Source organism: Crocuta crocuta, unplaced genomic scaffold (genome assembly GCF_008692635.1).
Source record: "Crocuta crocuta isolate KB4526 unplaced genomic scaffold, BGI_CrCroc_1.0 scaffold189, whole genome shotgun sequence".
NCBI lineage: Eukaryota > Metazoa > Chordata > Mammalia > Carnivora > Hyaenidae > Crocuta > Crocuta crocuta.
In genome coordinates this window covers 2,855,818-2,867,530 of record NW_027551564.1, presented here as the reverse complement: position 1 = coordinate 2,867,530, position 11,713 = coordinate 2,855,818, and the positions used below count along the sequence as shown (strand labels likewise).

The following is an 11,713-nucleotide window of genomic DNA, read 5'->3' as shown; positions in this document are numbered from 1 at the left end:
TAGCTAGAACAGTAGGGAAAAAAGTGGCTACTCACTAGTGCTCCAAGGAGGTGACTTAGGTCTCTCTGTTCTATTGCACCTGCTAAACACGTCACGGGTTTAGAAGCAGTGCGGTTCCAATATGCACTGCATCAACTATATGCCCATTGTAGTTTCTCTTTTAAAAGTACCATGGCATTTCCTCTGCCACATAATGCCAAATATGCTTCTGCCCGATGCCTTGTTTTTGAAAAAGTGGTCTTGAAAGTTGCCACTAAAAAATATCCATCTGGCTCCTTAAATCCTACCGCGCCTCTTTTGTTTTCCCAAGTCTCTGCTGAGGAAGTGTTTGTCGATTAATTGCTGCTAAGGATCACAGATGATGGTTTATAGGTTTAGGCAAATAGTGGGCAGCACTTTGTTAACCAACGGAAGAGCACACTGGTACTTGGTAATTATCCTATGGAGCTCAACTGGCCCTTAACAGCACCTACCCCCCCACCAGCATTGGGAAGCCTGTTTCAAAACAAAAGCTCCTTCTTGTTAATTAACCTGTGTGCACTTGTAACAAATGAAACCTATTTGTTTCCAGCTAATACATTTGCCGCTACTTTAAATATTCATTTATTATTATGCTTGTTAAGTGAAAGGTGGAGAAGAATGGTTTGGATGACTTCCATCAGTATGCACTGAGCTTTAAGAGATCAGCAAATAGACTAATATGTCAATTATGCTGCTATGTGCTCTGTGGGCCCCCAAATCTGCTTGAGAAAGATGAGTTTCTTTCAACCATGAAAACAAGATAGGGGCAATTGAGAAGCCAGGCACCCACAACAGTAATCCGTGAATTTTCATTAGAGGAGAATTTTCCTAAATGTTACATGCCATTCGTGTGAAGCTTGGTTCCATCTCTCAATCTGTCATGACTGTTTTGTGTCTGGATGGACCAAAAAAACCGGACACATGCAAGCAGATATGTCTTGATTTTCCCTTCAATCAAATGAAGCCATGAACCAAAATTATGAGGAATTTGCTTAGTTACTTTTAAGCAAAAGTAATTTGAGAGTCATGAAGAAATTAAGGCATATGCCATAATATGTCAGAAGTGTGGTAACTGAAAATGCAGTAGAAACAAACGTGCATTCATTTAGCATATTTTGTATAAAATCTAGAATAAAACAGTGATTCTTAGCAACCCTGCCCAATGATCACTTAAAATGTGGGCGATCCTATAATTGTTTTTAGGTATTTGTTATCGTTCTCCAAAACTCATGTTGGGAATTTTCTAAAACACTAATTCTCAAAGTAAGAGTAACCTACTTTACAAATTATTTAAAGAAATGAAGTAAATAATATTTTACGCCAGTGTCAGGAAGGAGTTTTAATTTTGATTTGGATGAAATAGTGAAGTGTCGTGGCTTTCAAATTTGCCCTTCAGAGTATTTTCTTTCTGTTTTCGGTGCATTAAAAATCATGCTTATGTGACTTCAGTTAGGTTCTCTTAACTGCATACAGAGTTCAAAATACACTTGAATATTGATGGAAGCAACATTCCCACAGCCACCAATCAATTACTTTGATTCTTCTGTTTTAAAATTGATCCAATAATGCATTTTAGAATAGGTCAATACTGCCTGCTACATAGAGTGATATGTCTAATTTGTTTCTATTCATCATGATCATGTAGTTAAGAACAATATGCTTAAAATCCCCAGTTGTCACTGGGAAGAGTGATATGTAAAATTGACAAAAGAATTTATAAAATTGCTATAGGAGTATAATGTTTTTAAGAGATGTGGGGCACCAGGGTGGCTCAGTCATTTAAGCATCTGACTCATGATTTCAGCTCAGGTTATGATCTCATGGTTTGTGGGATTGAGCCCCATGTTGGGCTCTATACTGACACAGCGGAGCCTACTTGGGATTTTCTCTCTCTCTCTCCTTCTGCCCCTACCCTGCTCACACACACACTGTCTCTCTCAAATAAAATAAAGTTTAAAAAGGAGAAAGAGAGAGAGAGAGAGACGTAACATATCCCTGCATTGTCTTTTTCCCATCGCCAGGTAATTCTCTGGATATATAGTTCATTTGCATTAGCTTGATGGGCCAGCGCACGGGAACACCCACATTCTCTGTTTACTGACTCAACTGAGACCACTTCTCTATACCCTGAAGGAATGTTTCTTGCTGCTCCCCGCAGCAACATTCAGAAAAATTTGAGAAGACATGCCTTTCACTCTCACCTTACCAAGTCACTTTTCTTAATGTGTTTTTTTTTTTCCCTAGGAGACAGAGAGAGAGACAGCGTGAGCAGGGGAGGGTCAGAGAGAGAGGGAGTCACAGACTCTGAAACAGGCTCCAGGCTCTGAGCTGGCAGTCAGCACAGAGCCCGACGCGGGGCTCGAACCCACGAACCGCGAGATCATGACCTAAGCGAAAGTCGGACGCTTAACCGACTAAGCCACCCAGGCGCCCCACCAAGTCACTTTTCTACTCAATACGAATTCTTCAGCAGCAGCCCAAGCAAATATTTACGAGCACCTGTATGTGGCAAGTGATGAGGAGATGGTCCCAGGACGGTTGTGATACCATCCACTACCACCATACTATATTTTAAGTTCGGCTATCACCAAATAGGGGTGGTTATCAGGGGACAACAAGAAGGGGAAACATGAAATTTCATCCTTTGGCTAATGGCCTCTGTGTATCTCACTCACTAAAAGAATATAAATTCAGGGCACCTGGGTGGCTCAGTTAGTTAAGCATCCAACTCTTAATGTTGCCTCAGGTCACAATCTCAAGGTTCTGTGAGTTCGAGCCCCGCATCAGGCTCTGCGCTAAGTTGAGTATGGAGTCTGCTTGGGATCCTCTCCTCCTCCCTCTCTCTATGCCCCTCCCCATGCATCCTTTCTTCCTCTCTCACTCTTTCTCAAAATAAATAAATAGACATCTTTAAAAAAAAAAAAAAGACTGTAATTTCATCAGGTAACACACTGAAGGGAAAAACACTGCCCTGGGACTTGGGAAACCTCTGCATGTGGCCTTCGTGAAATAACAAGCACCCTCATCCCTGAGTTGAATATTCCTTCTAACTTATAACTGGAGAACCAAAGGAAAAAAACCAGCAAGCTACTTGCGTTTGCATCCTGGTATATGTTGAACTCACATGGGGGATGCTTAACTCTTAGAACACTGGGGCTGTGTTTAGTGCACTATAATCAATATAAAATACCTCATCCTTCTATCATTAAGTGGATATTTGGAAAAAGTCATTTCATCCTTAGGCATTGCTTTAGTGCTAGGAAAGAACTTAAAAAATCATAGTGATCACTTACCTGGACTCTTATATCACCTATTGTCTACATCATTCTGATTAACCACACATATGCTGCCTTGAACTGCTATGCACGATTGTATTTATCTACTTTCATAAAAAGTGTTGCAAATATAAATTCCTTATGCACATGTCTGGCTAGTCATTAATAGAAAGAAACTATATCAGTCCAGTGCTCACTATAAACAAAACCATCATATACTAGTATTTATAAGACAATTATAACACATAAGTCCTCATGCCTTTTATTAATACTCTTGTTACTGATCTAAGCCTATTTGAGCATTCACAATTATTTGGTTCTTTTGGGTAGATACACATAGCTTCTAATAGTTACAAGTAGGTGATAGCTCGATTTCTTTCCCCCCTCAAAACTTTGCTACCTAATGGTTTTTTACAACAATAGTAACTGTGAGAGTTAATTCTGCAACATATACATCTATCAGTAAGCAGGGTCAAGAAAAAGACATACAATCTGCTCTGTAAAAAAACTCTTAAATAATTTATTATGGAGATAAATGTGTGCCTACCAATTTGGGTCACACATACTGTGCCTTTTACCATGCAACAGACAAAATGTGTTACAGGATTCAGGTGGAAGAGATACGGACAGTGGTGGAGAAATGCAACATAAAAGAAGATAAACTTGACCAGGACTCCCAAGACAAGGCAGCTCTGGAAGGAATGGAGTGGGACCAAGGACCTCCTAAGCAGGAAATAACCAACAAAAGTTCAAAGGTGGAAATCCTGTAGTCAGGCTTATGTATTTATGGAATTGCACTTTTCCTAATTCCAGCCGTCAAAGTTGAAACAACATTTTGAACATGAGGAACATTATCATCAAATTATAGGTATCTTAGCAGCCATACCACCAGAATTAATCTATTCTAATAGGCCACTCAGGCATAAAGATTGTGGATTTTCTACTTTTTATAGGCAACTTGACTTTCAGTTAGAATATTTTATAACCTATTCCCTAAAACATGAAGGGCTGTGAAAACACTACCTGTAATCCCATTAGCAGTGCAGTGCATTATTGCTGTTAACAAAGCCAAGAAAGCAACAGTCTTCCCCATGTTTATGCATTCATACGTTCACTCATTCATTCATTCAGTCATTCAGCAATCTGGATAAGCACCTACCAAGTATCAAGCACTGCACTACATTGTAAGCAGTGACAGTGAGTTGAGAGAAATGCTGCTTAGTATTCTTTCTCACCTAGTAACTGACGACTACGTTGACTAAGGCAACTGTCAAGGCTCTGAGCAGAGAGTGGGGGGTGATGGTGGCAGGAAGGAGGAGAGAGCAGAGAGCATAACTGACTGAAGAACTACCCCCCCTCCCCCGCCCCCGGGACCCTCACCTGCAAAGATTCTTAGCTGTTTTTCCATTTCCCATCTGGAAGGCTAAGACTGCTTTTAAGGGCGCCTAGAGTCCAGGCTTGTTTTGATAATTTCTAAAGGGTAGGCTTACCTAGGACTCTTCAGTTGGTTTTAAAGTGGGATTCCGATGTACATAGTAGGAGGCCTCTGAGGTGACTCCATTTGCACATGTTATTTGCTCTCATTTTCCAAGGCATCCAGAGAATTGGCAAGAATTTCCAGCTGTTTTCCTGTCTGCTTCATAAGGAAAGTTGAGCGTCCAGGCCTCCAGGTACTTTGCCGGGACCCCTATAAGCCCAGATTTGCCTGTGACACTCCAGGTTCTGTCAGCTTTCCAAGTGTGTAGCTATTAATAGCATCTAATTTTCTTCTTTAAAGTGTCCCATCAACATGATAAATTATGTGGTCATTTTTAATACCAGCTGACTTCAACCTTGAATCATAGGTCTCTAAATTCACCGACAATTTGGGAAAGAAGACTTCTGATAGGTTAAAATACTTCCAGTCAAGGAAAACTGCTATAGGGTTTTCCTGAGCTAGTTACAAGATACTAAAAAAGTTTGGTCAATAGAGCTGGGTGGTTGACAAATCAGGGAGACAAACTGCTATAACCTGGTGGTCAAGGGCACAGACTTTTTTAAAAAATATTTTTATTTAGTTCTAGGAGAGAGAGAGAGAGACAGCGTGAGCAGGGGAGGGTCAGAGAGAGAGGGAGATACAGACTCTGAAACAGGGTCCAGGCTCTGAGCTGGCAGTCAGCACAGAGCCCCACACGGGGCTCGAACCCACGAACTGCGAGATCATGACCTAAGCGAAAGTCGGACACTCAACCGACTAAGCCACCCAGGCGCCCCTCAAGGGCACAGACTTGAACCAGGCATTTCCTGTCGAGGTGACGTTATCCTCACTGGTTTCAGTTTCCTCACTGTAGAGTAGGGATGTTAACAGTATCTATTTCATAGGACTGCAGTGAGGATTATGTTAATATATGAAAAGTGCCTAGAACAATGCTTGNATTCAGGTGGAAGAGATACGGACAGTGGTGGAGAAATGCAACATAAAAGAAGATAAACTTGACCAGGACTCCCAAGACAAGGCAGCTCTGGAAGGAATGGAGTGGGACCAAGGACCTCCTAAGCAGGAAATAACCAACAAAAGTTCAAAGGTGGAAATCCTGTAGTCAGGCTTATGTATTTATGGAATTGCACTTTTCCTAATTCCAGCCGTCAAAGTTGAAACAACATTTTGAACATGAGGAACATTATCATCAAATTATAGGTATCTTAGCAGCCATACCACCAGAATTAATCTATTCTAATAGGCCACTCAGGCATAAAGATTGTGGATTTTCTACTTTTTATAGGCAACTTGACTTTCAGTTAGAATATTTTATAACCTATTCCCTAAAACATGAAGGGCTGTGAAAACACTACCTGTAATCCCATTAGCAGTGCAGTGCATTATTGCTGTTAACAAAGCCAAGAAAGCAACAGTCTTCCCCATGTTTATGCATTCATACGTTCACTCATTCATTCATTCAGTCATTCAGCAATCTGGATAAGCACCTACCAAGTATCAAGCACTGCACTACATTGTAAGCAGTGACAGTGAGTTGAGAGAAATGCTGCTTAGTATTCTTTCTCACCTAGTAACTGACGACTACGTTGACTAAGGCAACTGTCAAGGCTCTGAGCAGAGAGTGGGGGGTGATGGTGGCAGGAAGGAGGAGAGAGCAGAGAGCATAACTGACTGAAGAACTACCCCCCCTCCCCCGCCCCCGGGACCCTCACCTGCAAAGATTCTTAGCTGTTTTTCCATTTCCCATCTGGAAGGCTAAGACTGCTTTTAAGGGCGCCTAGAGTCCAGGCTTGTTTTGATAATTTCTAAAGGGTAGGCTTACCTAGGACTCTTCAGTTGGTTTTAAAGTGGGATTCCGATGTACATAGTAGGAGGCCTCTGAGGTGACTCCATTTGCACATGTTATTTGCTCTCATTTTCCAAGGCATCCAGAGAATTGGCAAGAATTTCCAGCTGTTTTCCTGTCTGCTTCATAAGGAAAGTTGAGCGTCCAGGCCTCCAGGTACTTTGCCGGGACCCCTATAAGCCCAGATTTGCCTGTGACACTCCAGGTTCTGTCAGCTTTCCAAGTGTGTAGCTATTAATAGCATCTAATTTTCTTCTTTAAAGTGTCCCATCAACATGATAAATTATGTGGTCATTTTTAATACCAGCTGACTTCAACCTTGAATCATAGGTCTCTAAATTCACCGACAATTTGGGAAAGAAGACTTCTGATAGGTTAAAATACTTCCAGTCAAGGAAAACTGCTATAGGGTTTTCCTGAGCTAGTTACAAGATACTAAAAAAGTTTGGTCAATAGAGCTGGGTGGTTGACAAATCAGGGAGACAAACTGCTATAACCTGGTGGTCAAGGGCACAGACTTTTTTAAAAAATATTTTTATTTAGTTCTAGGAGAGAGAGAGAGAGACAGCGTGAGCAGGGGAGGGTCAGAGAGAGAGGGAGATACAGACTCTGAAACAGGGTCCAGGCTCTGAGCTGGCAGTCAGCACAGAGCCCCACACGGGGCTCGAACCCACGAACTGCGAGATCATGACCTAAGCGAAAGTCGGACACTCAACCGACTAAGCCACCCAGGCGCCCCTCAAGGGCACAGACTTGAACCAGGCATTTCCTGTCGAGGTGACGTTATCCTCACTGGTTTCAGTTTCCTCACTGTAGAGTAGGGATGTTAACAGTATCTATTTCATAGGACTGCAGTGAGGATTATGTTAATATATGAAAAGTGCCTAGAACAATGCTTGGCACACTGTCAGTCATATATAATAAAGGTTTACTCTCATTAGTACCTCATCCAAAAAGGTAGGCACGGGCATGCAGATATCTCTTCAAGATCCTGATTCCACTTCCTTTGGATGTGCCTAGAATATGGGATTGCTGGGTCATAAGATAGTTCCATTTTTAATTTCTTGAGGACCCCCTCACACTGTGTTGCACAATGGCTACGTCAATTTACCTTCCCATCAGCAACACACAGGGGTTCCCTCTTCTTTACATCCTCATCAACATTTGTGATCCTTTGTCTTTTTTTTCCATGCTGTCTTTTCTTTAAGTAAGTATAAAGACTTCCAATCACATCACCTTAAAGGCCATTGTTGCCCATCACTGTTTGGCCGCCAGTCTCTCTCTGCAGCAGTGGTGAGGCAGTACCATTTCCGTGGGGAAGAGAAATCCATGGTTTGTTGCCTTTGCCAACAACAAAAACGTTGGACAGCCAGGTGGCAAAGGGGTCGCCATTGGCATCTTTCATGTGAACTACATCAAAAGAAGCAGGGTGTCTCTCTGACGGTGATCACACCAATTCTTCCCAGGTTAGGACCCCCGGTCATCATGCACAGGCACAGATAGCAGTGTCAAAATTGATGAAATCGGCAATCTTTCCAGCCTCCAAATCAATGTGAGTGGCGTCATTCGCCTTGATGAGGAGATCAGGATAGCAGATGGTATGAGCATCATGGGTCACCAGATTCCTTCCGTCCCCACAAAAATATCTCTCCTTTGCACTATTTATACTTGAATGGCAAAACCAACGGTGTCACAGATCACATGGAAATTCTCCCCAGTCTTGTCAATGCTGATGATGTCCATAAAACCAGCAGGGTAGGTTATATCAGTTCTGACCTTGCCATCGATCATAATAAATCATAATAAAATGCTGCATACAGATCTTCTTTACTTCATCTCCTGTTAGCGTATACTTAAGTCTATTCCCTAGGAAAATGATGAGAGGGAGACATTCCTTCAGCTTATGGGACCAGTAGATAGACAAGGGGCAAGCACACTGGTCAGTTTATCCAGCATCCAATGCTTTGGAGCTGCTACACACTTCAGATGCTTCTTGGGACCAGGAGCCATAGCTGCGCTAGGCATGAAAGAGCTGTTATCATTTGTCTTTTTGATCATAACCATTCAAACAGGTGTGCGATGATCTCTTTTTGTGGTTTTTTATTTGCATTTCCGTGATGATTAGTGATGTTGAGCACCTTTTCATATACGTGTTGGCCATTTATGTCTTCTTTCAAGAAATGTCTATTCAGGTCCTTTGCCCATTCTTCAATCAGATTATTTGTTTTTGGTTTTGTTTTGCTATTACGGTTGTACATTCATTGCAGAATTATTCACAATAGTCAAAATATGGAAACAACTTAAATGTCCATTGACAGATGAACAGATAAAGAAAATGTGGTACATACGTACAGGGGAATATTGTTGAGCCTTAGAGAGTCAAGAAATCCTGTCATTTGCCACAACATGGTTGAAATTGGACGACATTATGCAAAGTGAAATAAGCCAGACACAGAAAGACAAATACTGCATGATCTGACTTACATGTGGTCAAGGTCATGGAAGCAGAGAGTACAGTGGTGGTTGCCAGGGGCAGAAGGGAGGGAGAAATGGGGAGATTTTGATCAAAGAGTACAAATTTCAGGTACACAAGATGAATAAGTTCTGGAGATCTGCTATACAGCATAGTTATTACAGTTAAAAAAATGTATCATGTACTTGAATTTTGCTAACAGGTGTGAGATGAATTTTGCTAAAGAGGATAGATCTTAAGAGTTCTCTACACATACGTGCACAAGAAAAGAACGCAAGAAAAGAAAATAGTAGCTATGTGAGGTGATAGATATGTTAATCAGCTTGATTGTGGTAATCATTTCACAATGCAAATGTTTGTCAAAACACCAGGTTGTACACCTTAAATATATACAATGTTTGTTTGTCAATTCTACCTAAATAAAAGCTTAACAAAAGGCATAGATGAGTTAACCGCCCTTGTATGGATGAGGCCTTCATTGAGAAATGTCAACCACTAACTCAATAGACTATAAAGCAAACTTAATCATCTTTGAAACCTATAGCAAGTTGCTATAAAACTTTAATGAATATATTTGGGATATATATTAAAATAAAGAGACAATTTTTATTTACAATAACACTTTGAGCTCGCTTGAAGCGAAACTGTCTTTTATCTCACTGGCCCTACAGAAATTTACTATGTTCTATCTTATTACTGTCAAGATATGAAGCATTCTGGTATCAATATAGTATCTGAAAACTTTTTATCTTCTAATATTATAATATTGTAAGCCCTCCTTGAACATAAACTCTGTTTATGTCTCCCCAGCTCTGTGTAAAAGGAATCATATATATTTTTTGATTTGGATATGCCTCTAAATCAGATAAATTTCACTGTATACATTAGAGGCAATATACATTTAACTTGGAAAAGAATCACTGATAATAATAGGACACATTAAATCGGCAATACTTGACTATTGCCCTATTGAACTGGGATTAAGCTATCAGACAGTTCCCCAAAGTAAATACCTTGATAGAATGATCACAATGGAACTTAGAAATTAAATACAAAAGACTATGTTAATGTAGTATAAATGGGAACATGAGAAAATATCAAAGTTGAAGTTTTTGTTGGAAGATGAATTTGAAATGATCTCTTATGCATATGCAACTTTTAATACATACTCTCTGAGGTACATTTACACTCACATTTAGAAGTCTAATTAGTAATAAAAAGCAAAGAGTTCGTAATGATAGCACCCTGCTCTTAGGGTCCCTATTATAGATTCTGAAAACAAATTCATAAATATCTTAACATATGTGATGGCATTTTCTACACTTACATGCTTTCAGCCCCCAGGATGTAAGCTTCCCCCCCTCTTTTTTTTTTTTTTTTCCTTTACATTGAATTTGTAAATTTGAAGCCTGGGAAATCTTGTCACTTTCAAAGTCAGACTTTTGACATTTTTCTCCTGCAAAACAAAAGATTTGGGGGAAAAAAGGTAGCCATCCTGCCTTGACACATGTGCTTTTTCTAATGTGTGCTGTTCCTTGGAAAGGCTAACAGGCGTTTGGATAGTGAACCATCAAAAAAACACCACTTCTAAGCCTTCTCTTTTAGGCTATTATGGGTAGAATGCCTCTTAACCCTTGAGGCAACTCGACAATTGAGTTAAGGAGATTTTCCTGTATCGGTTTTGCCTGTCACATGGTTGACTTAACTTCAGGATATACTTTGCAGCTGAAGGTTCATTTCCCTCCATTTGTTAAGTGGCTAATTATAAAGGTTCACAAAAGAATTGACACAAGGGAAAGAGAGGGGCCTGGCTTCCCTCAGCAGCCCCAAGAGGCCTGTACAAGTGTCATTTGTAAAAACAGAACACAAATTAAGCAATGGCCGTAATAAGCTGCCGGTTAGCTGGGGTATAATGAAAGGGGAATTCTTATGTCGATGCAAAGCAGGCACTAAATTGTTGGGATTTTTATTTTTTTACATTGACAACTAAGTCCAAATATAAGTTATCCCGTTCAAGCTTCTACTGGAAAAATAAAATTTTAAAGCCGAGTTGACCCTAACAAGCTAAATAAAAAGACAATTTTATCCCTGCGGCTCGGATTTACAGGTTTGTTTTCTCTCTATGATGTATTGAGAATACTTCTGAATTCCGGTAAAAATTGCTTTTATTTCCTGAATAAGCACATATCTTAAATAAAGTTATTAGAAATAATAACCGGAAATAGGAGCGTGACATGACACGTCTGTATTAAGAAACATTCTCCATTGAATAACAATCGGCTTTCCTGTTTACACCCAATACCATGAATTCTAAACACCAGGCTTTTTAACGTTTGAAAAAGCATAAACAACAAAGAAAACTCCCTTTACTTAGGCATATGAGAGCTAATGAAACAGACTGGAAATTGCTGCATTGTTTCTACCTTTCATCAAAACATCCCTATGCATAGTATTCGCATCATTATGTAAGACATTTGCAAATATGTATAATGCTTTTGCCTATGGGAAAACTCCTGCTCTAATGTATTCCTGAAAGATGAATGAACAATTCTTTAGGTATGATAAAAAGATTCAGAGGGCTGGATAGAGCAGTGATATTAAAGCCACAAGCTCATCATTAA

At 40.2% G+C, this 11,713-nt stretch overlaps 1 pseudogene; it reads right to left on the bottom strand.

Moving 5' to 3' along the window:
* Positions 1-7,856: 7,856 nt before the first annotated feature.
* LOC144219968 (small ribosomal subunit protein eS4-like) lies at positions 7,857-8,629 on the bottom strand (annotated as a pseudogene).
* Between the last annotated feature and the right edge of the window lie 3,084 nt (positions 8,630-11,713).